Source organism: Pavona decussata, unplaced genomic scaffold (assembly GCF_977016875.1).
Source record: "Pavona decussata unplaced genomic scaffold, jaPavDecu1.1 SCAFFOLD_192, whole genome shotgun sequence".
Lineage (NCBI taxonomy): Eukaryota > Metazoa > Cnidaria > Anthozoa > Scleractinia > Agariciidae > Pavona > Pavona decussata.
Genome location: NW_028145601.1, coordinates 927,929 through 955,720, shown reverse-complemented (window position 1 = coordinate 955,720; position 27,792 = coordinate 927,929). Strand labels below are relative to the sequence as shown.

General features: G+C 40.0%; 1 pseudogene across 1 annotated transcript; it reads left to right on the top strand.

The window, feature by feature from the left end:
• Positions 1-5,788: 5,788 nt before the first annotated feature.
• Positions 5,789-27,087, top strand: LOC146462054 (uncharacterized; annotated as a pseudogene). Its single transcript, XR_014857270.1, has 22 exons — positions 5,789-6,034; positions 6,620-6,869; positions 7,794-7,975; positions 8,288-8,444; positions 9,064-9,299; positions 12,734-12,945; positions 13,143-13,362; positions 14,018-14,143; positions 15,073-15,341; positions 15,712-15,888; positions 16,480-16,731; positions 17,452-17,701; positions 18,488-18,669; positions 19,070-19,226; positions 19,907-20,142; positions 21,291-21,502; positions 21,626-21,845; positions 22,709-22,834; positions 23,015-23,284; positions 23,580-23,756; positions 24,248-24,418; positions 26,542-27,087. The product of XR_014857270.1 is annotated as an uncharacterized LOC146462054 (transcript).
• The last annotated feature ends 705 nt before the right edge of the window (positions 27,088-27,792 follow it).

Below are 27,792 nucleotides of genomic sequence, written 5' to 3'. Positions count from 1 at the left end.
AAAAGTTACAGAACATTCAGAATATTTTCGAAATAGGATTAAAAAAATGTGGAGTGTTCCAACAAAAATGTTTGTTGTTTATATGTTAAACTAACTACTGTCCAAATTAATTTTGAAGGCAAAGGAACAAATTCCCTTTGAGTGTCCCCCTCAAGTGAAAAAATTGATTCGAGAAAACAGCGCTAAAAATTCGACAATTCAATTTATTTCAAAATGTTTGGTATAGTTTAATAGCCTGCTCTATAAGCTATAATTTGATATGGGGGTTTAGGTCTCTACAGTAAACGGGACGCGCTACATGGCTTGGACGCGAGACACCTCTAAAGGTATACGGTAAACTTAATATTCGCCTCGGAGATGAAATGTTTTAGCAGACGTTGACCCGGGAAGATAACTGAGCGATTTAGGATCATGTTCACGGCGAACCGTAGATTTGCGTTTACGTTCCCTTAAAGTAATAAGTAAAAGAAGGAGAATCGTGCAAAATAATTCTGGTCTTTGATCGAAACTTCTCAACGTCCATTTAGAAACGAAAAGAAGCCAGCGGCAAAAGTATGATAATCTTGGTCACACTGTCATTAATTTACCGTTCATTTTTACTGTTCTCAGGTCAACACGAATGGCGTTATTTCCTTCCTTCGCCAAGTTTCCCAGTACACTCCAGATGCTTTCCCTATCGGCAATAATACCCGACTGGTGGCGCCATTTTGGGCTGATGTTGATACCCGTGTAGCGGGAGAAGTATTCTACCGAGAAACATTCGAACCAGTCCTCCTCCAAAAGGCCACTGATGACGTCAAAAACACTTATGTGGATCACAGAAAATTCAAAGCCAGGTGGCTATTAATTGTCACGTGGTACGAAGTGGCTTTCTTTGGCAGTAGAGTATACGTAAATAAGGTGGGAATATAGATTAGCTGAATTTATGCAACATGCTTACTTACTCATACACTCGACTGAAGATACGTTATCCCGTGCAAAGTGTGAAACGTAAACGAGTTGGCCTGATGGAATTATGGATCATGAGATTTTTTTTTTGTTCTTTTTTAATTTTCGAGGACTCTTTTGTATATCATTTATTAGTGAAATTGATTTCCTCAATAAAGGTTATTTAAAATTAAAAATAAAAATGGGATGAACTTATTAACATGAGTATATTTCGTGTTTGTTATTCTCTTTTTTTCGCGAAAAAAAATGTAAATTTTAATCCCTAAAGACCGCTTGTGCTTTCATTTCCTAACCAGAAAAATGCAAAGAAGCTCATAGGTCAAATGTTTCCCAGAAAGCTGCAGGGTCTCAGCGTTCATGGTTTTATTTTATAACATTTTTTCAATCAAGAGTACCGGTAAACATACGGAACATACCATCACTAACTCACCCACTTTCGTCTTAATTTTTTACTACTGGTTTTGTTTTTAATACCTATTTTACAGCTCGCTCATTTTTATTCTTCCCTACCTGCTCACTGGCTCTCGTGTTTACTGTATTTCTTTTTGTTAGAGAAACACTTTCCAAGCAGTCCTGATTACAAACGGAAAACATTCTTTTGTGATTTATAATTATAACAAAGTCACATGGACCACTGGACAGGCGAGTGGTGGAAATAGCTTTGGACTCGGAGGTACCCCCGCACAGGTATACCAGCTTGCTACAACAATATATTACAATGCCATAGCTGAACCAGCGTCCTTAAACATTACCCAGAAATGCGTAATCTGATTAGATAGGCAACTGGGAGGTCTTATAAAGACCTCAACAAGATTACGTCAGGCTGAACTTTCCTTGTCAACTCACTGCTTTCTCGCACACGAAAAGTTGGCTTTGATCACCATTGATTTGCATCAAAGGCGCAACAAATTTGTGGGGAGCAAAGGCCTTTGACTTCTTTTGATAGTATGTCTTGATAGTAGGAACTTTACATTATCTTTGACAGTCCTTAAACGTGCATCAAAGATGTTATGCCTTTGGTACGCGTGAAAGGTACCTTTGCACATGTCAATCAAACACTTGACAACCAGTTACCCTGCCTATTAGTCTCCTTCGAAACCGTCGTTTGGGCTCGTCACGCAACGCGCGTTGCGTGACTAGCCCAAACAACGGCTGCGAAGGAGACTAATGCCGAAGGCTTTGACGAAGCCTTTAGCACCTTTGACGTTATGCAAAAGGCTTGGTAAAGGCGTCCTTTGATGCGTTTGACAAAGGTGAGTCAAAAGTGAGTGGTAAAGGTGATTTTTCATGCAGTGAACCTTCCTTCGGTCCTCCATTGCTTCCTGCTCAGTAACTTGCAGGAGTCTGACACTGTTATTGCCAACGAGTCAGCCGAGCGAAGACGCGAGGCTGGCGAGGCGGCAGCATTATAGAGCCGTGCGAAAGTACTGTGCTGGCGGAAAAAATCTCGAGTGATCGAGAGGCATGTTTGTAAGGTAAGATTCCTGAGTGTAAGGTAAGATTCCTGAGATTCCAATGACGTAATGAAAATTGCAACGGACCAATCGTAGCTCGCAGCTCGCAGAGACTGTGATATCAATGCCGCATGGTTCTGATCGTCGATGCTCACCGGCTTTGGCATTTATCGAATGTAGACCAAGTTTGAGGCAAGAAAAACGCCATTTTCACCCGTTTTTGTAACGTTTATTTGTTTTTATTACCAATTCTACGTGAGTGTACTTTAGTTAAGTGCCACTGTGGTATATTCATTGAGCTAGCAAGCTCAACAATCGGCCAGCGAGCCAAAAGAGTACTCGGCCAGCGTGCCAAATCCAGACAACGCCAGCGGGCATAAAGCAATCAAAGAAACTGAGAAACCTCTTTAAACTGAATTCAATCTAAGCAAAGGTAAAGCAAACGATAACTGTAGCAAACTATCGGCCAGCGAGCCACACGAGAGTAAACTCGACATCGGCCAGTGAGCCAACTTTGTCACCGCCATGCCAGCGAGCAAAAGGCAATCAAAGCAACTGAGATTTAAACTTAATCAAATTCAAAGCAAAAATTAACGTTTCAAGCGACGAGCGAGCAAGCTACATTCTGGGAATTCAACAGCCAAAAAATTACAGGTTTGATTGTGAATTTGTACTGAAATACTATTTTAATTGACCGATTCTTTGTACTCTGAACAGTTTTTGCGAAATATTTGAAAAACGTGCCCCGCACGGGTCGATAAATTCGCTTCGAAATGGACTTGTAGTTCCTTGAAATCGCTTGCGCGTCTCTCGTCTCGCATTTATAATTATACGCGTTTCTTTCTCAGGCGCAAACAAAGACGTTTCTGAATAAATTTTTCATTTAGGAAAGTTTTCTGTGTGTTTTTCTTTCTATTTTGATTGAGAAAACGTGACAACTGTGTAATCTTGAGTAAACAAACACAAGCTCTCGAGACGATTCAAATTTCACCCTTGTGATGCGCGGATCAAATTTCATCGAAATTTCGGAAAGTTTTTACTTTCAAGTTTTTTTTTTTTTGGAAAATTTTTAATCGACGACTAGTGTATTTTATTCCATAATTAGTAATTTCAACTATCTTAGACCAAAGGGGTGTTGTTGTTGTTGTTTTTTTTGTTTTTTGCCCCTTAAGTTATGTATTCTTACTGCACATGGGGTAGGAAATAACTACTTTGCCAATTTTGCTGAATTTTGGAAAACCTCTGGAAACGGCTGATGCATAATGGATTAATACCATTAACATCGAACTGGCCCATGCATCCCAAAGCAAACAGTTTGTGCATGTCCTTTGCCATCTGCAGCTGTTCGAATACGAAAAACAAAATAATTGAAATATTTTGTTACTGTTTATGCTCACATGTTAAAGATTTCACTAAACTATACAACAAGCCTCGGAACGAAATGCATGTAAGTTTCTGTGTAAAGCCTCAAAGAACGTTTTTGTCAATGTAATGTACAATACTATTGTTCATTGTCAAAGTACGTCATAACGTTGAAATTGTTACTGTCTACAGCTTAAGAAGATAAAAAGTTATTGTTGGGTTCATTCTTGTTCTGTATTCTTTTGTTAAAACCGTAATAACGCAATAATTTAAAACCAAAAATCTCTTTCCATTTTGGCAATTCTCCGCTGTCGATTAAAATATTCACATAACAATTCAACACATTTCAAATGGTCTTCAATACTTCACCACAAAAAAATGTCGTACACAAAACACGAATCTGTGTCTTCAAATTATCAATTAGTATTTCTTTTGAATGCCTGCTCGTTGGCACTTAGCGAGAGCTATATCTAGTTTATTACTACACCAGAACAGTCTCATGGTTTCCGCACTGAACCTTTTTCCACGTAAGTAAACCAATTACAAAGAACCAGAAGCTTTCTGGCTATAAATAAAATGTTAATAGAGCGGTTTCCAAATGAGTGTCGTAAAACCAAATTAACCAAAGTAATTTCTAGGTTTAATTCCATTGCGCATGTGCCACATATTGACATTCCAATCCTAGCAGTATGCAGGATGTTTGTCCCATGAACCTAGTTTAATGGCCTTATCTCCCACCAGTCTCTTGTAGCTCAGAGGAAGAACATCCGAAATAGTAATCGGAAGGTCTTAGGTTCGACTCCTCTGAGGAGCACTCGGATTTTTTTGCCGAGTAGGCCTGTGTCATTTACTGATTAATACATCATTCTCACTGAATGTTATTTTTTCTTGAATTGTCGGATCTCTCACTGACAGGCAGGCTTCAATGCTGGTGATGGTGTACGATATTTCAATATCCCAGGATCTCGTACCCATAAGGTGTTGGACCTTCCTTACAAGACTAATGTAGCGATTCCAGGCCGATGGATGTTCCGTATTGACAATGCAAAGATCGATGCTGGCGGCTGCAATACGAAAGGTAAAAAGTATACAGTTGCATTCGGGCGACAGCCCATAAGGGACCAATGAGATGCAGTCTGGTAATCAACAGGTCGTACTAATTAAAGGAACCATGTCACCTGGGTTGCATGCGCAATAGAGTCCGGTTGAGACTAATTGCCATACAACTCGTCGCGGGATTTCTTTCTTTTTCGCCATGTATTCAAAAATATCGCAATAAGGAGCTTTTCTGTAATTACTAAAAAACTTTTGTAAATAAAATATTCAGCTAACTTTCCGAAGATGAAAACGATTCAAACAGATGAAAACAGCCTCCTGAACTCTCCGATGCGAGTATTTGAAAAAATTGGGCCAATGATTTCAAAGTACTTCTCATCAACGCATGCATGCGCTGTGGTGACATACGGCTGTTTCGACAAAGGTTGTCTTAAAAAGCGTAAAAGCGTACGCGCCAATGCCGAAAGGTAGTCTTGGAAATATCGAATAAATTTCAATTAAAGCTCCGAATCCATATTGCCCGCCATCTCAAGTCTTCGCTGGACGGTCGAGGCATTATGATTCGGAGCTTTTATTGAAATTTATTGGGTTTTTCCCAGATTACCTCGTCATTGTCGCGTACTCTTTTACGCTTTTTTTAAACAACCTTTGTCAAAACAGCTGTAGCAGCCGCTGCAAAATTATTTTGCCTCCATTCCCTCGCTTCCATTCTCGCCCGGCGCACGAATAAATCTAATGCAAGTTTCAAGAATATTTTACGCGACAAGCTTCTACCAAAATTCATCGCCGAAAGAGTGATCAAAAAATAGAAACTGACAAAATCAAAACCAACCAAATGTATCTGTTTTTTTGGCAATGCTACCGCAAGCTTGGTGTCATCCCGTTGGTGTAATCTCCGGGCACTCTGAGAGTTGTGAAAGGGAAACAATAACTAAACTGACGCTGTTTTAAATTGTTTTTAAGATCGCTTGTCGTTTCTCCACAGTCAGGAAATATGCTTGGTGGTGATAACGTTTTAATATCTGGGCCTTGCTACAAACCATCGGAACGCATCGTTTGTGAATTTCCAGGCGGGCAATTAAGCAATGGAAGTTATATGAGTGACATGCGGGCATTTTGTACCGTACCCATGCTTAACGTGACTGGCAGGTTGTCAATCAAACTGTCAATCAATGGAGGAAAGAGTTTCGACTTCCAAGGAACTTTTACATCAGGTACAGTAACTGTATTTATTTTTATTCTTGACTAGGTACGATAGTTTGTGAAGACACTCGTGGCAACAAGGTGCTGAATTACATGATTTTAATATAAAATGTTAAAAATATGCTATGATCCACGTAAATCAATACTCGTCGATCCAGCAACATTATTTTTAAAAAACTTTAAACAGTATATATTTAAAGAAAATGACGATCCTAGTTACGTGACATAGGACTGAATTAGAAAACAATCAAGATTCGTGTCGAAACTAAAAATACAATTTCTTCCTTTGCGAAAGCCAAGCCACAGAGAAAAACCTTTTTTGGCACTATTAGTTCAACAACATGAAACGTGAAAGCATTGGTTACTGTACTTAAATTACTCGCCTTCACCCGATCACTTTTCGAAAACACAATAAAATATAAGCCAAAAGCCAAGCCTCAGAGAAAAGCCTTTTTTGACACTATTAATTCAACAACATGAACGATTAGATATTTTTCGGTTTCTGGGCAACAGATACAACATTTTTCAGCGTATTCTTTTTTAGAATACACAAAATATGTTTAAAACAACGCGCCCTTAAAAACCTTTTTTTGTAGTTAACATCAACAGGTTCAAACCCCGCGTTACTCGTCTGGCCGCAGAAACCTGGATCGAGCAACACGCTGTCAGGATCACATGGGACCCAGTCCATCTCGGACCAGAGAATCAGACGGTTGATATTCAGTTGGCACGCTTTTCTATGAAGGATGATGGTCACGTGTTTTTTCATAGCATGTACACTATATTAACAGATCATCTGAACACTGGAAACGCTTCGTTTATTGTGCCAAAAGGGGAAGGACAAGGGTAAGATGGAAGGAGAGACCTTCCATAAAATATTTTAACCTCTCCCTCAAAACGTTTGACTCTGTGACCATTTTTTAAAAATGAAAGCTCTTCAACAAAAAATACCGTGCTGTAGTGCTGTTTGTTTAGCTTACATCTCGAATCAAAACCTGGGAATTTTGCGTTCTTTCAATCTTTTCATGTATATGTACACCTGAGGACAAAATAGCCGGCGCTTTTGGCATATTCGGTTCCTGTCCCTGACAACTTCGTTCTCAGGGTGAAGCCCTGGGAACGAGGTTGTCTTCCTGATTGGGAGAGCAATTTATTGTAGTGATATACCAGAGTATCAACACCCGAGTCACGGACATTCAACCCGCTGGCAAGACGGCTTAGAACCGATATTTGAATAAGAACATCAACCAACAGAGCTGTCTTATTTAAAAGCTTCTTGATTTCCTCAGTTAATTGCATGAAACGTCCGACTCTGTTATGTCTTTATAGTCTTACCACCGTATGTTAAAAATCTCAATACAATGTCTTTACTGGTCTTAAAGTCCTAACATATATCCGAGGAGACCTCTCAGTATAAGCCCGGGGGTTTCCTGAGGTCTCCTCGCCACTTCTTACTTCTTCTTTTACTATTATTATTTACTCTAACCTTATGTACAATCCTAGACTATTATTCATTTTTACTTTCTATGTTTGTATGCCGTGGTGAATCAATCAATCAATCAATCAATCAATCAATCAATCAATCAATCAATCAATCAATCAATCAATCAATCAATCAATCAATCAATCAATCAATCAATCAATCAATCAATCAATCAATCAATCAATCAATCAATCAATCAATCAACCAACCAACCAACCAATCAATCAATCAATCAATCAATCAATCAATCAAATCGATCATTCTTTCATTTCTTGCTAATAATTTAGACCTTCTTTTGGAAGCGGACGTTTTAGTACACTGGTGGCAGTGAAAAGGACTGGAGACAAGCGCGGGCATGCTCCAGTCGAGTGGATCTGGAGCGACCTGTTTTACTGGTTAAGTTACGAAATGGCTCATGAGCGATGTATGTACTGGTACAAGAGGCAGCCGAATCCTAAAATATACACAGGTAGAAGGAATGTTTTCAAACTTCAAAACTTTTATTGTGCACAGGTGTGATTGAATTTTGGCTTAGCTGCGTTTCCTTATTTTTCAGTTGTTTTTTTTATTTAGGCGTTGTTTTTATTATTATTATTATTATTATTATTATTATTATTATTATTTTAGTAATAATAGTTATTAACATGAGCCTCTAGCTTGGGTTGTATGAGAACCTTGCCCTAAGTGTCAAAGTTAATGAATTGTTTCGTATAGTACTGTATTTGAATCTGGTTATACTGCTACCAAGAATTTCTTGTGAATTATTTCCCTCCTCTCGTAGATGACTCTTCTCTTCTTTCCTGTCCACAAACGCTTGCTCAGGCCTTGGCAGACACTGGTCGGTTCACAGCTGAAGAATACATCAATCCACATTCCGGGCTTTACTGCGGCATTCATCGGCCTGCTGCAACACACTGCTTCAGGACTAGCACTCCAAGGTTGCTGAAATCTTTGCAGTAGCTTTAAATATATGAGCTCGATAGAACAGCTTAACGCAATTAAGGTGATTTTCTGACGCTTTACAGGGAAACCTGAAAGCTAAGATGGCGATCCAAAATGGTGGAGCTTTTGGGATAACTGAAGTACTAATTCTAAGCCTGTAACGTCATAACTACACCTTCGCATAATTAAAAAGAAACTATTTTGCGGGCAACACAAACTTTCTAAGTTTCATTGTAATATCTTAAAATGATAAGACAGTCACTTTCCATTTGGCTTCTTCATCCGAAGAGAGAATCACTCTGAAAGGGATTCGCTCGGTTTTCGATTGAGTGTCGAAAGCAATTTTGCATTTGCTTTGGTTTTGTTTACTATGCCCTGTGATTGGTTAGAAAACCCCGGGCCACTTTCTTAACCAACAAAAAGTCCACGTGTTTTCCCTGTGCTTGGCACTTGTTACATGTATTTATTGCTTCCAGTTCTGATTGGTTCAATTTTTTGTTTACGTCTGGTGTTATTGGCAAATAAATGTCAAAATGTCAAAATGTCAAATTGGCCAGAGTGATTACTTTGGTTTTGGTTTTATGACACTAAAATGAAAACCACTCTATTTTATAGTAACCAAGGTGCAGGCCAGCAGTGCTGTTATAATGAACAGGGAAACTTATTGGTTGGTCCACCAAACGGAGGATCCCTGGACCAAGTCCATGTTGAAGTGGGAGTACCAGTCTTCTCTCATTTCTTTCACGACCTTGTTCCTCACTGGGATTGCTGTCTGCTGTCTGCCAGTTGTGGAAAGTATTTTGAAAAACGGCCTTCAGACGACGGTTCCAATTACGACCCTCCAAGACCAGGTAAGAGCAAGAATTCGCGGGCTATGTTTTAGCCGTGGTTGGTGAGTAAAAAGGGGAAAACGTTACCAAATTGTCACGAATAACCAACCAACGGCGACTGATACTGTTTTCTATTTTTTTGTTGTTGTTGTGTATGTTTTACTTTGTGTGAAGTTAAACGTGACAAGGATTGAGATAAAACTACAAAACGGTCATATAAAGTTCAAGTTGAGGGGCGATGCTTCCGAAGAAACCGGCGACTGCTGCAAGCTTAACTCCAGAACCGCCCCAAGGTCCAATCCAGAAGAGGTACACCCAGAGCAAGTGCAGGCTGATCGTCTACCAAGAATACGAGTGCAGCGACCAAGGCTCCATATCTGTTCGCCTGGAAACTTCATGCGAACTGCATCACCAACTTGCAGAGGAGGGGGGGCCAGTAGCTTCTCGGAGGTTGGCAGTAGAATGCGGGTGCGTCGACCCACGTCTTAGCATGCGTCTTTGCACGGGAGAAGTGTCAAAGTCCTCACTGCAAGTGTTTTAACAATCAAAAATTGCCAATAAAGGGTCTCTCTTGTCCTCTTACGCTTTCATTAGCAATGATTTGCACGTTTTAACTACACTTGCCGCTTTATCATTGGACTGAGGATATCATGGGCTCGACGATCTGTGTTCGAACTTTCAGTCCATGGCAAAAGTTCTTAGCTTATCTTGAATACTTCATTAGAGAACTCCAAGCCATTACCGGAATTCAGGAATTCCGACTTGTGCTGTCTTTATATGAATCTCCCAGCCACCTCAAAGTAATTGGACCAGTAATGAACTCTAATCAGGAATGTTTTATGACCCAACTAGAACAAATCAGCCGCGACTTTCTCCCACGGACGAGATTGCAGATCACGAGGGTTCAACTCTTCGCGAGCTTGTGCCGGTCTGTAAGTCTGGCAAGTGGAGTATCGCGACACAAATTCCTGAATCTCGGCGTTCATTTCAGGGCAGTAAGGTATTTTGCGAACTGGGCGCAACGAACGTAACCTCCAATACCATTATGGCTATTGCAAATCTGTTTCAGGTTCAACATTTCCTTCGGAAGAGACCGGGGTATAACGAGCTGTTTACCACGGAAAACCAGCCCTTGCGACGACTGTCCCTTGCGACTCGATCAACTCACTGCACTCGCCATAACATGAGGGAATTGCTGGTGCGCAATTTTTCTTCTCTGGCCAACCTTGTTTGAAAACCTCAATCAGCTCCCGGATTTCTGGGTCCTCAGGTACTTGCTCATCTCGTCTGGGGGGTCTACTAGTATGTGTTCTTAACATATGGTCCACAGTCTCGAGGGTTCTGATCTCGTAGAGCTCTGTCGGGGCTCCTTCTGTTGTCTTCAGGTATGCTCGACTCGGTGCATCAGCAATATGCATGAGGGGCTCAATCCTGTATTGTGCTTCTATTTTATACTTCTATAGGAACAGACGCATACATTGGAGGAGCTTTGGAGACTTGTGAATCTCCAGTCTTAAACACCGATTTCAAGGGCTTATGGTCAGTTTCACTTGTTGCACGACTAAACAATGGCCGACATTTCTTTTTCAATTTGAGCATAGCGCGTTTCGGCGTCTGAAAGGGCACGAGACGCATAACAAATTAAATTCTCTGCCCATCTTGCAAGAGTCCTGCTCCTAATCTGGACTGGGTCACATCACACTTGACCGTGACTGGTCTGTTTACATCATAATATCGGAGCACAGGCCTCTCTTTTAGAATAAGAACTTCTTTATCATTGTCTTATTTCTGGAATCCTGCTTCAACCACTGGAATTCCACATTCTTATCTTCGAAAGACCTGAGAGACTCTGCACGGGTGGATGGCTTGCCAACGTCCAATGTTATCATTGCAGATAAACTTGCTCCAACTTGACTGATTCGAAAAACCTCTTAGGTACTTCTACGCTGTTCACTCGTGAGTGAGCTGAGTGGCACGTCGACTGGGAATGGTTCTTCAGGCCGCATTTATGCCAGGTTTGGCTATAGACATGGACAGTTAGTATGCTGGTAACAACAGGAACGGCATCCAGGTCGGTGGATGACCGGATCGTGTGATTTTATTGAGTCTGTGGGGTCTATCGAACTGAAACAACAGCGTCATTAGATGTGCTGGTCTTCAGCTTCAACTGTTGGCTCGTCTGTTCAACTACCTCGCAGATATCTGTGGCTTCTATTACTTCAAACGGTTAAGTCCCAAGAACGTTTCTCGGACCTTCTCGTCTCGAACGCCAAGCAACAAGCGATCACGTAAGTTTCATCAGGTATGATACCGCCATGAGCACAGTTTTTAACAATCACGCGCAGCTTGTTTACGTAAGTAGTAATACTCTCGCTGGGTTCCGGTTTTCGGTTTTTGAGTCAACATCGCTCGAATATAACTTGGGTATTCGGTTCGCAATACTCGTCGAATTTTGCCAAAACATCGGTCATGCTGTATCAAAGATCTGGACTGCATCCTCGTCGATGACTGAGAGCAATTCTGAAACTCGAAACTAGGCCAGCTTGCTTGTAAATGCCAAACTTCCAAAATGTTTTCATCGTTTCAGTTTGTTGCGAGGTTATCATCGACAACTGCTGGTCAAGGCGGCCGAAGATTCACCAGTGGTAGCATCTGTGGATCAGCCGCTTGTCCTTTGATGTTCCCTGCTAGCAGAGATCTCCTTTCCGTTGTATTCGCTGAACTGACGGGCGCGAGGAAAAGAGACCTCTTCCCGGGTTCAAAACGGACTTTGATTCAACCGCCGTCCGCAGTCGTGGACGACGCTTACTAAACGTAGCTCCCTGTATTGTTTGCTGACCGTGACTTGAACCCAGTGTCTCTCGCGCATTCGTTTACAGTTATTCCGCTGTCATTTAGTGAGCCCGCATAGTAACGGTTCGGTTCCTAGGTAACCGTGACGCATGCTCAACGCAGTTCGTTTCGACCCAGGGCGGAGGTCTCTTTTCCTCGCGCCCGTCAGTTCAGAGGCCTCTGCTAGCAGGGAACCTTTGGCGTCTGGCATCTTGACAAATTACAAATGGTGTCAACAAATCGCTTCAAAATAAATTCACTCAAATAGCTGTTTTGGGTGATATTCCTGTTGCTTTTCCTTTAGCGAAGAAAGGGGCTCACTTCTGACACCATGTCGCGTTTATCTAGCGATTAAAATCACAAGAACATCGAAGGTTTAACAACAGCACGTTTTAATAATCACAAAATCTGAATTCAAGCTTTTTCCAAGCAGAAGGCTCAAGGCCGTCACATCGGTCCTTGAGGACAGCGGTCTAACAGTAGGGGTCAATGTGCCCGAGGTGTCACGTATGTCACACTACAGACCTAGTTTGGTTTACTTAGTTTTTGATGAATGTTAAGTGTTTGCCTATGCAAGCTAATTTCCCTTGTTCGATGGTTTTTTATTTTATTGTTTTCTGTAGCCATTACTTTTGGTGATCCCCACATCGTTACACTTGATGGCGTGGAGTACACTTTCAATGGTTATGGGGAGTACGACATTCTCCAAGTAGCTGGCCCTGAATTTAAACTCCAGGGACGAATGGAGCCATTGATTGATGAACATAGCAAGACTACTCGGGCAACAGTCTACAGGGCGTTTGCACTGAAGGAAAATAGCTCCGATATTTTGCAGGTAATGATTTGTGAAAGATATTTTAATTCTCATTACATGTACGTTTTTCTAACTGCTTTTCAAGTTAATAAATAATAATAATAATAATGATGATGATGATAATAATAATAATAATAATAAAAATAATAATAATAATAATAATAATAATTATTAGTATTATTATTATTATTGTTGTTGTTGTTATTATTTCCTTTCAGGTCCACATCAGCGGTCGTAACGATATTGAACTCTTGGTGAATGGAGATGTCACTGAATTCGATGAGCAGTTAGTGATGGATTTCAATGGTGTCATTGTTTTCAAATGCAGCGGTGCTTCTAAATACTCCATCACTTTCAACTCTGGGATATTAGTTAGAATTGAAAAAGCGGATGAGGAGATTTTGGACATGATGTTACTGGTGCCACCGAGGTTTAAAGGTACTGTGCAAATAAAAATTTGGTTGATTTTTCTAATAATTTTAGCCGGACTGCTGAGTATGGAGCAACCAAAAACATGATTGAAGTTCTCACCCAGAATACACTTCTGCCAACGCCATGGTGAAATCACAAATCAGTCTAAAATTATGAATGTGCACAAATGGTAATCGAAGGCTATTTCTCTTTAAATTTGCCTCAAAAGAGAAAGGTGTCCCATTATAAACGCTAACTCACTTATATGGTATACCCGACGTTACAGCATCAGTTTTCTCCTGGGAATAATAAAAATTCGTCGAGGATCGACGATACTACACAAAACATCACAGAAAAAAGCACAGTAATGTGCCGACGTGGCGCCAAGTCCTCACAAAATCTCGTGGTTGCCTTGTCAACCATGAGATAAAATGTTGCTAGGTAATTGAACAGAGAATAACAACCTTATGGGTGGATGAGAATAACAACGACGGTTTATTTAGCACACATTCTCATTCTCAGTAGTAAACTGATAGCTAGACCCTAACACAAGTCACATTTTGGCATCTCAGCATTCAAGCTCAGCATTCCCCTCCTCCTCCTCCTCTTCTTCTTCTTCTTCCTCAGGTAATTTCATCATGGTTAAATTTTGCTTTCTCCTTTTCATTTCTTCTGGATTCAGGAAACACAAGCGGCTTGCTAGGATTCTGGGATGGAGACAAGGAGGAGGAATTTCTTCTTCCCAATGGAAGCTTCCTTGAAACAAACTCAAGCCAGTCTAAAATCCATTATGAGTTTGCTGAGCTATGTAAGCAAGTTATATTATGTACCATACTGAAAATTCTTTCTATCAAAATTGTTACTATACGTGGCTTACAAAACCTCGCGAAGCCGATCAGCTGTTTACATACATATTATAACGCGTTGTTCCTATATACTATTATCAATAAAAGGGCCGGAAGACGAAACACTTTTTGAGCTGAAACTCTATACTCCGGCAGAGATATCTCCTGAGTTGCTATTTCAGGGCGCTCGTGATCTAACTTATACTTTTCATCGGTAGATAGTTATCCCGGACATGGCGCATGCTTAATTTTCATTTTGTGTAACTTTAAGAACGTTTTGCCATACGGAGTTAGTGTAACGACACACTGTGTCGTTGCCTGGCAACAGATCGAGGTTGCAAGCCCTAACGCATGGCGGAAACCTTACAAAATCTCGGAAGCAAGATGCAATGGCCCCGCTGGCTTCGCCAAGAATAAGGTTAAGCGAAACCTCATGACACCATTTTAGTGACCAGCAATCAGCTATTGGCAAGAATGGAAAGTTTTCGTCTTTCTCGTGATAGACTGCTGGGATCGGTTGTTCGAATGCCGATTAACGTTAACCCAAGATTTAAAGTTAACCGAGGTTTACATCTCGCTCGTTAAAAATGATTTTAAAAGCTGATTTTAAGCTAATGGTAATGAAAAGTCTAAGTCAAAACTAACGGACAAAATTCTTTTGAAGGACCTCTGTTGATTAATAATTAAACTCGAATTAGAGTTCATGTTAACACAGGATTGCCTTAATCGAGCTTTGAACAACTGGTCCCTGAACGGTAAATTTGAGGGCTCCAGGAAAATGATTGGGAGAGAATATGAAAGAAGGGAAAAAACTACATATTAATATACAGAAAAATGTTTTCACCCAATCTAAAAAGATAACAGTTACAATCTCCAGCATCTTTCTTTGCAGGGGCTACCACCGCCAATAACTCGATATTCACTTACGACGAAGGGAAGAGCCATGCGTCATATTTCGATGACGGTTACGTGCCCACATTTTTGGATCAAGAAGACTTGGTGTTTGATAATGCCACCCTGGGGAAGTTGGCGCGTGCTGAATGTGGTGATAACAAACAGTGTCTCTCGATATCCACACCACTGGTAAGGTTAGCATTGGAAAAGCCTCGAAAGAGTCCGTGGAATCGTTTGTTGCGGTCATCAATGAAACAGAGACTCCAGGTAAGCTGAGCCTCTTAATAAGGAAGGCGACAAGAAATATATACGTACACAAATATGTTTCACATATTCATGGTCAAGAAATAACGCATTCACTGTTTTAATGCTCCTAGTGAATGTTTTTTAAAGCAACCTGAATCAGTTGTTGGCCCTAGTTAAAAAATACCATTTCAAGTTGCTCTCATTAAAAGAAAAGGGGCACTTCCTGGACACGCAGTGAAGAAACGCGAGGTTAATTCATGTTTTCCTTTGAAGTCGGTACACTTTATTCGTATCGTATTTTAGGTGGCCACATTTTCTTAATTACAGAAGCTTCTTAATTATAGAGATAAATTCCCCTGATAAAGTAAATACTTCGAACATGTTTTTGCAGGTTGCATTCCAATAAAAGAAACCCTTCTTGACGGAGAAGTGTTTAGGAACGACACGAAAGATGGCCGAATGATCTTCAAGTTCCAGTGTAACTTAGGATTCCAAATAAAAGGTTTTACGGTCATTTCTTGTTTTAAAGGACAATGGAATGGCTCTAAACCAAGATGCGAACAGAGAAGTACATAAATTGCTGTTTATTTTTATTTTAGAAATATGATAAATTTAACACAAATACGCGACAGCGACAAGTTGACCAACTGTGTGTATAAGAAAGCCAGGGGAAAATTAGGCATATTTAGCAACTCTTAGCTTTCGTGATGTTCTTGAATGCCCTCTCATTTGGTCTAAAACTGAAGTTTCCTTTTTTGCTTGACATAAGCTTCTGATCAGCGTTTTAAGCTGGGGGAGTTTCTTGATCGCATTTGCGATCGAGTTAAAGGACAGTCACATGATCCCATTCATAGGTGAAAAGAAAGAGGTAGTGCGTGCTAGCAATTTTCTTCGTGTTCCAAACAGATGGACACTCAAAAGGTGGTTTGAGTTATGAGCTGTATCTTACTGTCACACACAGCCAAGAAGGTTTTTTAAAATAAGGGAACCACGCGAAAGAAGAAAGGAGATTTGGAATGCGTTCTCACGTGGTGCGTTCTCTTTCTGGTTGTGAACCCAGTTTGTCCTCCAACTATTTTAACAACTGTACTTTTGGGTAGCCCTCCCTGTGAGAGGGAAAGAACTGAACTAAAGTGACACTATTTAAAATTGTTTTTAGGATCGCTTGTCGTTTCTCCAAAGTTGGGAAATATGCTTGGCGGTGATAACATTTTAATATCTGGGCCTGGCTACAAACCATCGCAACGCATCGTTTGTGAATTTCCAGGCGGAAAGCTAAGCAATGGAAGTTATATGAGCGACATGCAGGCATCTTGTACCGTGCCCATGCTTAACGTGACTGGCAGGTTGTCAATCAAACTGTCAATCAATGGAGGAAAGACCTTCGACTTTCAAGGAACGTTTACATCGGGTAATTACTGTATTGGTTTTAATTATTTACTGTGTACGATACTGAGTTTATGAAGACACTCGTAGCAGTAAGGTGGGGAATTACGAGAATTTAACACTATCCTAATGGTACAACATTAAGAGGAGTTTATACTCGCACGAAGAAATACTCGTCAATCCAGCTCAGCATTGATTTTTGTTAAGATCCTAGTGGGATGACATAAGACTCAATTAGAAAACAATCAAGAGTTGTGTAGAGGAAACGATCTCAAGCAAACTCGAAACTAAAAATTACAGCAACCAATTGCTTTCCCGTCAAATCCAAGCCACCATGAAAAGCCTTTTTTGACACTAACATTAGTTCTCGAGGGAGAAACAACATGAAACAAAAAGATAATGTCGGCGAAAAATCGAGCAGAGATTGGTGGCTACTGAGCTTAAATTATTTCCTCTTCACCCGATCACTTTTTTGAAAATAATCCGCTCAGTTATATTTGCTTTTTAATCGATACATCCGGGGGCCAATGCAGAGAGTAGCAACCCATCCTACACTTTCCAGTAAGATGATTTTACTTTGGCCATATGGATATGTTTTCGTTAACGGGCAAAAGATACAACATAGATTTTTCAGTATATTTCTTTTTAAAATAGCGCCCTATGACCTACGATTTGTTTTAAGAAATTACATACAAATGTACAATACTGCGATAATAATACCCGCCCTAAATTTCTTTTCTTGTAGTTAACATCAACAGGTTCAAACCCCGCGTTACTCGCCTGGCCACAGAAACCTGGATCGAGCAACACGCTGTCAGGATCACATGGGACCCAGTCCACCTCGGACCAGAGAATCAGACGGTTGATATTCAGTTGGCACGCTTTTCTATGAAGGATGATGGTCACGTGTTTTTTCATAGCATGTACACTATATTAACAGATCATCTGAACACTGGAAACGCTTCGTTTATTGTGCCAAAAGGAGAAGGACAAGGGTAAGATGGAATATTTTAACCTCTCCCTTAAGTCTTTGACTCTGAGACCATTCGAAAGAAAGCTTCTCAAAAGTACTTTCCTGTGGTTTGCTTAGCCTACGTCTCGAACAAAAAAAAAATGAGAATTTGCGTTCTTTCAATCTTCTTTTAATATACGTGGACGAGACGACAATATTTCAGTTGTGCAGTCCTCTTAACCGGCGCTTTTGGCATCTTCGGGATCCTGTGGCAGCAAGTGAATAGGGTATTAGTACTCTTGCCTGGCTGATTGGCCACGCCCTGGCCACTCAAATTACGTGGAAAAAACCATAAAAAGAGTATATTTGGGAACAAGGAAAATGGTTTATCAGTTGAAATGATTCTTTGGGAGCTTGAAATCCGTGATGATTAGCTGTTTGAAAGACTTTGAAACCGCTTGACGGCTAATAATAACTGCTTTTTTTTACGGTTAGTTAGGCCATAGTTAATTGAAGGCAATGGCTATGAAACCTGACAAACTTCTTTGTTATATGTTTTTTTTTTGCCTTTTTGGCCTTGACCCTGCACAAACAACAATAGAATCTGGAATGTGTTGGAGCAACTGACCAATCGAAATGTTTTAATTAAGATATTCAACTGTGATGTGAACGTTAAAACAAAGGATTGTGACGGGTGTGAAGAAGACGAGATGCAAGTCGGCTTAGAACCAATCCTTGAATAAGAACATCGATCAACAGAAATAACTAATTTTGAACACTGAATCAGATATCAGATGTATCATTCTTTCGTTTCTTACCAAATATTTAGAGCTTCTTTTGGAAGTGGGCGTTTCAGTACACTGGTGGCAGTGAAAAGGACTGGGGCCAAGCGCGGGCATGCTCCAGCCGAGTGGATCTGGAGCGACCTGTTTTACTGGTTAAGTTACGAAATGGCTCATGAGCGATGTATGTACTGGTACAAGAGGCAGCCGAATCCTAAAATATACACAGGTAGAAGAAGTGTTTTCAATTGGAATTGCACCATCCTTTAAGTGCAATGTAACACTCTTAAATCTCAGTTTTGACGTTTACAGCTGCTTGCTACGTTGCCTGCTCCATTTCATAGTCTGAATAACTTGGATTTTGATCGACCAAGGAAATAAGAAAAAAAAAAAATACGTTGCACGGTAGCTGCCTGTACTATTCTTACGCCATTTTTGCGATTATGAGGGAGCTTGGGAGCAACCAATAGTCTTGTCTTCGCGCTCGAATCCGTCCCCTGCCCTTTTTGATGATTATGTTAGTGAACTCATTTAGACTTGTACACGTACGCTGTATTATATTTTAGCTTATAGTTGTATTCAATACCGTCTTTCTGAAATTCTTGTGAATTGTTTCCCTCCTCTCGTAGATGACGCTTCTCTTCTGTCCTGTCCACAAACGCTCGCTCAGGCCTTGGCAGACAGTGGCCGGTTCATGGCGGAAGAGTACGTCAGTCCAGATTCCTGGATTTACTGTGGCAATCATCAGTCTGCTGCTTCACACTGCTTTAGGACTATTACTCCAAGGTTGCTTAAATCTTTTGCAGTAGCTCTAAATATTTGCTCGTTAAAACAATTTAATGCAGTTGGGGTGATTTTCTGACGCTTTACAGGGAAACCGACAATGAAGGCCAAGATGCTAATCTAAATTGGTAGAGGTTTCGGAATTCGTGACGTACTATTTGCTAAGCCATATAGCATCAAAACTACACCTTCACACATATATATATAAAAAAGAGAAACCATTTTGCAGGTAACACAGACTTTTTAAGTTTCATTAAAATACCCTTAATGTTATAGTCACTTTCCACTTCGCTTTTTTTATCCGAAGAGGGGAACACCGCTCTGAAATGGGTGGCATGGATCTGTTGATATCATTTTGTATTGATCGGTAACAAATTGAGTGTCGAAAGCAGATTTTCGCATTTGCTTTGGTTTTTGTGATTGTTTAGAAAAACTCGCGCCTCTTTCTCAGCCAATGAGAAACAAAAGAAAAACAATCGTAACTTGCTCGCAGGCGTTTTCTCGCACTTGGCACCGGTCACATGTATTTATTGCTTCCAGTTCTGATTGGTTCAACTTTTTGTTTACGTCTGTTGTGATTGGCAAATACTGAAATGTCAAAATATCAAAATGTCAAATTGGCCAGAGTAATTACTTTGGTTTTGGTTTTACGACACTAAAATAGAAACCACTCTATTTTATAGTAACCAAGGTGCAGGCCAGCAGTGCTGTTATAATGAACAAGGAAACTTATTGTTTGGTCCACCAAACGGAGGATCCCTAGACCGAGCACATGTTGAAGTGGGATTACCAGTCTTCTCTCATTTCTTTCACGACCTTGTTCCTCATTGGGATTGCTGTGTGCTGTCTGCTAGTTGTGGAAAATATTTTGAAAAACGGCCACCAGACGACGGCTCCAACTACGAACCTCCAAGGCCAGGTAAGAACAAGAATTCGCCAACCATGTTTTAACCTTGGTTGGTGGGCCAAAAAGGGAAAACCGTTGCCAGTGTGGTATGCCTGTGTGACTCGCTGAATAATACATCATTCTCATTCATTAAATAGGCTTAAAAATATATACTATCACATTTATTCCATTGCGAATATGCCACACATTGACATTCAAATCCTTGCAGTTTGCAGGATGTTTGCCCCATGAACCTAGTTTAAATTATAACCTAAGCTCCCATGAGTCTCCTGTAGCTCAATGGCAGAGTATCCGAACTAGTAATCGGAAGGTCTTAGGTTCGACTCCTGATAGGAGCACTCGGATTTCCTTTTTCCAAGTATACCTGTGTCTCTCACTGGATAATACATCATTTTCAAGGTTTGAATTGTAAAGAATTAATATAATATTGACCAACCAACGGCGACTGATACTGCTTCTTAATTTGTTTGTTTTGTTGTTGTTTATGTTTTACTTTGTGTGAATTATGAAACCAGTTATTTTAAATGTTTTATTCCACTTTCTTTAGAGTAAGGAACCCCTCATTGAAAGCAGACAATCGTACCCCAAACGTCCATTTCTCCTAATATTGTCATGTTACATCTTGCATTAATCAATACCACTGAGAGCGAAGAAAGCTATACGACCGCTAAATTAATCAGTTTTGTTCCCATAGTATTGTTGATGTGATGATCAATACCATTTCTATTGATATCACACGTGGACATTGGATCCATTTGCTGGGTGTGAAAGAATGAAACGAGATGTGCCTTGCTGGCCATTCTGAAGTCTCAAATCTTGAACAACTGGCATATACGAAATGTTTCTTTTCTACAAATATAACCAAGGAAATTTATTTCCGTTTGAAAATCATCAGTTACAAACTTAACATATCTTTTGTTGCTAACAATAACAACAATAATAACAACAACAATGAGAACAGCAACGACAGCCGACAACAGGAACCAACTATTTATTAATTATATTAACCACTGTTCCAAAGAATTTATCTGAGACTATTGAGAGGACATAGCTTGCTTTAATGATTTTTGAAGCGTGTTAAAGGTATTTGCCTTTGACAGCTAATTTCCTTTGTTCGATGGGTTTTTATTTTTTAATTCTTATTCTACTGTGTTCTGTAGCCATTACTTTTGGTGATCCACACATCGTTACGCTTGATGGCGTGGAGTACACCTTTAATGGTTATGGGGAGTACGACATTCTCCAAGTAGCTGGCCCTGAATTTAAACTCCAGGGACGAATGCAGCCATTGATTGATGAACATGGCAAGACTACTCGGGCAACAGTCTACAGGGCGTTTGCACTGAAGGAAAATAGCTCCGATATTTTGCAGGTAATGACTTGTGAAAGATATTTTAATTCTCATTACAGGTACGTTTGCGCACCTGAACTGCTTTTCAAGTTTACAAAATTATTATTATTATTATTATTATTATCAGTTATTTTTTCCTTTCAGGTCCAAATCAGCGGCCGTAACAATATTGAACTCTTGGTGAATGGAGATGTCACTGAATTCGATGAGCAGTTAGTGATGGATTTCAAAAGCGTCATTGTTTTCAAATGCAGCAGTGCGTCTAAATACTCCATCACTTTCAACTCTGGGATTTTAGTTAGAATTGAAAAAGCAGATGAGGAGATTTTGCAAATGATGATAATGGTGCCACCGAGGTTTAAAGGTGCTATACAAATAAAAGTGAAAGTGAGAAGTGATCATCGCAGTGAATTTTCCAATTTATGCAATTGGAAATTGGAAGCCTGAAAAAAATTCAGGCTTCAACGGGATTCGAACCCGTGACCTCCGCGTTACCGGTGCGATGCTCTACCAACTGAGCTATGAAGCCACACATTGGGAGCAAGGTCAATTGTAGGTTCCCATTTTCCCGTGAGAGGAGTGAAACGATGTAAAGTATATGAAATATACTGAAGTATATGTATATGAAGTATATGAATTATTTCATATACTTTACATCGTTTTACAAATAAAAGTGTTATTGAGTTTTGTCAATTAATTTTAGCCGAACTGCTTGATATAATGCTTGATGTAAAACATGTTTGAAGTTCTCACCCAGAATACAATTCTGTCAACGGCATGGTGAAACTACATGTCAAACCAACTTATGAATGTGCACTAATGTGTAATCGAAGGCTATTTCTCTTTAAATTTGCCTCAAAAGGAAAATGGTGTCCCATTGCAAACGCTAAATAACCCGACGTTATAACGACATTTCTCTCTTGGGAAAATCTGTCGAACATGGACGATATGATACGGAAAATAACGGAAAGAATCACAGTGGCGCTACGTTTTTACAAAATCTCGTGGTTGCCTTGACAACGACAAGAAAAATTGTTGCTTGGTGATTTAACTGAGCCACCTAATACATGTGCTAAATAAACCGTCATTATCATTCTCATTAACACTCTTATTCTTATTACATTGTTAGACTCCAACACAAGTCACGTTTTGTATCCTCAGCATTTAAGAGTCTTCCTTAAACTAGGTTAAGTTTTGTTTTCTCTTTTTCTTTTCTTCTGGATTCAGGAAACACAAGCGGCCTGCTAGGATTCTGGGATGGAGACAAGGAGCAGGAATTTCTTCTTCCCAATGGAAGCTTCCTTGACACAAACTCAAGCCAGGCCAAAATGCATCATGAGTTTGCTCAGCGGTGTAAGGAAGTAATGTTGTGTACTATACTGAAAATTCTTTCTTTATGTCTGTCTTCGAGTAAGTAAACCTCGTGAAGACGATCAGCTGTTCACATATATGTTAAAACGCGCCGTTTCTCGAAAGGTATCTCACACAATGTAAAAAGTTAAAAGTTACAATCTCCAGTATCTTTCTTTGCAGGGGCTACCACAACCAATAACTCGATATTCACTTACGACGAAGGAAAGAACCATGCTTCATATTTCGATGTCGGTTACTTACCCACATTTTTGGATCAAGAAGACTTGGTGTTTGATAACGCCACCCTGGGGAAGCTGGTACATGCTGTGTGTGATGATAACAAACAGTGTCTGTTCGATATCCACACCACCGGTAAGGTTAGCATTGGAAAAGCATCAAAGCAGGCTATGGAGTCGTTTGTTGCGGTCATCAATGAAACAGAGACTCCAGGTAAGCTGAACCTCTTCAAAAACGGCAAAGGCGATAAGAAAAACACACCTTCAGTTATTTTAAGATATTAAAGTATTTCTAGTGAGCCGGCTGTCGACCCTAGTTACAGATATACCACTCCAAGCTGCTCTCATTAAAAAGAAGTATTTCCTGGATATGTGAACACGCAGCGAAGGAATGTGAGGTTAACTCAATTTTTCCTTTCATGTGCACGTCAGTTTTCATACACTCTCGGTATAGAAAGTTCATTTATCATTCCCCTGATAAACATAATTCTTGGAACATGTACTTACAGGTTGCATTCCAATGAAAGAAACCCTTGGTGACGGAAAAGTGCTTAGATACGACGCAAAAGATGGCCGAATGATATTCAGGTTCCAGTGTAACTCAGGATTTCAAATAAAAGGTTCTACGGTCATTTCTTGTTTTAAAGGACAATGGAATGGCTCTAAACCAAGATGCCAACAGAGAAGTACATAAATTGTTGTTGTTGTCATTTTTTATTGTAAAAAATTAATATGATAAATTTAACAGAAACAACTGACATTGACAAGTTGACCATCTGTGTGTCTAAAAGAGCTGGTGGTAAACTAGACATATTTAGCAACTCTTACCTTAAGTGATGGTTATAATTGGTCTTGAATTGAAGTTTCCTTCCTGTCTTGCATAATCAACTAATCCTCTTCTGATAAGATGGAGTAAAGGGGGACAAGACATCTGTGATAAGTCAACCTGAGAAAGAGATGCTAGGTGGTGCCAATTTCGTTCGTGTTGCAAACAGATTGAAGCTCAAAGTTGCATTGGCCTATGAACTGTTCCTTATTGATAATATTCAATATCACTTGCACAGCCAATTAGAAAAATTAAAGGTTTTAATAATAAAAAAAACCAACAAGACCGAAGAAAGGATATTTGCCATTACGTTCTCACGTGGTGCGTTGTCTTTTCTCTTTACATACCCAGTTTGTCCTCCAACTGTATCGATTGAAAATGGTCATGCGCATGGTAATGGTACAAGTGTTGGCTCACGCTATTGGTTCACCTGCAATAAAGGCTTCTCTCTGATTGGTCCAGACAATATTCATTGTGGCAAGGACGGCCAATGGAATGGATCTTTACCAAAATGTGCCAAAGGTAAGGAAACAACAAACTCGCCTTCAAAAAATGTGTTATTTCTCCACCTTTCAATAACACTCAATCTTTGAACTTCCAAACCTATTTTAAGGATTCTATTCAGGGATCTGTGAGATCGCTGCATTTGTAAACTGTCTGCCGAATTGCTCCGTCACTTTGGTACATGACTCGCAGCTAGTTCGCCGGTGTGTCCTACGCTGTTCGTTCTTCTGATGACCCGCAATACTGTGATGAGAGGATTTCTAGACATTTAGTTTCATTTGCGTTGCTGATAAAAATATAAAAGCCAACGTAGAAAATATTAAGTTCCTTAGTTTCAAGTTCAGTAAACCGTAAACACAACCTGTAGTATTCATTTAGGCCTAAACGGTTCCTATAAGATCATAACTGTAATTGAGCGTTGAAGTGTTATTGTAACCTGCGCTAGCCTTTTGTTAAACTGTTATCCACCTGTGTAGCTTTCGAAAGTAATTAATGTTTCAGAGTAAGCTTAGGTTTCATCCAATAGACTTTCAGAAATGATTGTTGTATTCTGTAATCTGACTCGTTGCAAAATGATGTAATTCGAACGCTTTACTAGCTTAGGCTTAAATACAGGTGCTTTGTAAGATTTTCTTTGGTTACATCCTTGGATACATCCTTGGTTATAGTTTTGGTATTAAACCCTACGTTGGAGCCAAGTTCTGTGTGGTTTTACTGTCTCAGAGAAATTCGCTTGCCGTAAGAGATCTCGGTCCTTCCGCAGCCAGCGAGTGTTCCCCAGGAGAAAGGCCTTTACCGAAGTGATTTTGAAGAGTTTCCCCGTCCGTCCGTATTTCCGTTTTGTGAAGGCAAAACCTGTTTTCCCACTGGTGAAAAGAAAACTGTTTTCACAATACCATCTGACTTCCTTTTGCAAGCTTGGCAGCTGGATTCTCTTCGTCTCACCGGCTTTGTTTATCCTCTGCTCCACGACAGTTATCTAGTTATAGAATTCAAGAAAGATCTAAAAGATCTGAGTCCCAGATGAGGATTCGAACCCATGCCACATCATATACATGTCCTCCAAACTGTTACAGGATCGGGAATGTTGAAAGCGTCCTGTGTGGCGAAAGAGAAAGAAAGATAACATTTTAAAATTTAATCCCGATCGTCCAATAAAGGGGATGTTAAATTTATTTGTCGCGAGCGTGGAACAAAGGAAACTGAAATCCTCGATAAGAATTGTTTAGGGTACTGAGTTGATAGCTCTGGTTTTAACTCTAGTTTTAAAGCTTCCCTGTAATCTTTAAAACTAGAGTTAAAACAGTATGTTTGTATCGTGAGTTTTACTTTTCTGTCATTGACTTCGTTACTTGTTTCTCTTACTAGTAATTTGACATTAAAAATCAGCCCACGTTTTTTTTATTTAAGTCACTCGGTCACGTCAACTATTAATAGGTACTCAAAAGCATATGCAGTAAGGTCTTACGTTTTCCATGTATTATTACTACTCCGGCTCTCTTCACTTTCACGGCCACGATTATAGTGAAAATACTTGGTGCGTTCTGCGTTTTAATCGAGAACAAGACGCCTATGGGCGTTTACGTGGGATGAGTTGATGTATGTTTAGCAGAAAGTGCAGGTGAAAGCGTATCCTCCTGTCGCGCATGGCTATTTAGATGAGAGCAGGGATGGGGCAGCGGTAAGAGCACCAATGTGGCTTGGGTTTCATTCCCCAACTCGGCGTCATGTGTGAGTTTGAGTTTGTTGTAGGTTCTCAGCAAAAACAAAAAAAAAGAACCATTTCTTTATACACAGTAGGTAAAACAGCATAGCTGGTGTTCTCTTGTCTTTTCCCTGAGAGGTTCGCACACTCTTGTTTTCCCCTGTCCTAAAAAAAAAAGCGTTTCCAAATTCTAACCGGAATCTGAGGGCCACAGGTTTGTCAGTCGTAACAGACTGCTAGGTGTCACTCTTGTCACACAAAGCCGATATCAGTAACTGGTTCAATGCGGGCATCACGATCAATGACCCAGACGATATTCATTATGGCAAAGACGGCAGATGGAATGGAACGGTACTATAATTTGCTAAATAAGAAATGGTGAACAAAGCTGGGCCCTTTACCTTCAGCATGACAATAATGTCGTTATATTTTCCAGATTTGCCAGCCGGTGGGACGCCATGGTATGTTTACACCTCTGTATCAGGAGGAGTGCTAGTTCTTGCGGCAGCCTTGTTTGCGGTCACCTGTTTCTTTGTAACACTGAGGCGTCGCAAAAGGAAGAACCGTGCTGCTATCATCAATAAGACAAGAGCAAAGACTAAGGACGGTTTCGCTTTTGACAACCCGGAATACTGTACAAGTACATCATCCATGGAACTTACGTTCTTTAAGTAAAGGAAACATTGTGTTTTGTTCTAAGGTAGCTAGCAATATTGAAACGGACTCCGAGGTGCAACAGTTGGTGAGACAGCAAGACTATAATGAGATGAGAAACGTAATTTAGTACAAGAACCAAATGTTTCATAAACGGCACGAACGTACTTAATTAAGTTAAATATTACCGGCACGATTCTACGGAAATAGAAGAATTAATCGAGCCTCAGAAACTTTTATGGTTCAGTCTTTAAAAACATAAATTTAATGTATCTTTTTCGTTATTATTTTGCGGCTAAAAACAGTCCAATAAACGATGTTTCAATCAGTTTTATTGTCTTTCTTCAATAATAACGCGGACAAATGTACTGTTACCCGTTACGATGTCAACAAATTCTTAATCGACACACCCAGGAGTATAGTCCTGGTACAGTCTCTTTCTCTATTAATTCCTTTAGTTAGCCCTTTGCTGAGTAGCCTGCGTAGCAGTCATCTCCGTTTCCTTTAAGCACGAAAGACGCGCAAGGGCATTGGGCAAAAAGATATGACTTGGAGTTCGCACCATGACCTGGCACCATGGGAAAGAGTTCTGGCATGTCAGCTCAATATATAGATTCAAGTGTGCGGGGAAGAAAAGGGGTTAGAAAGGCGTGAAAATTTCTCACAAATTAGTCTGAGTGAAATACATATCCAGGGCGAGTAATTTCAAATGGGCCTAACCTGCAGCGCAAGGAACTATAGACCCTTAAGCTTCTCCAAAATGGAGGCAACAGATTTTAATGAGTTAAAATTGAACTGAATGAAAAACTGATAGCAGCACTTGAAAGAACACCTTTACTTTAGTAACCTTGCAACGTTTCAGCATATTAGGTGTTATATCAGCTTAGGAAATGTAAGATGAAATTTGACAAATTTACAGACGTTTGTATGACTGGGGGTATACGCCATACCTCCAGTCATACAAACGTCTGTAAATTTTTCATTTTTCAACTTACATTTTCTCAACTGATATTACACCTGATATGCTGAAACT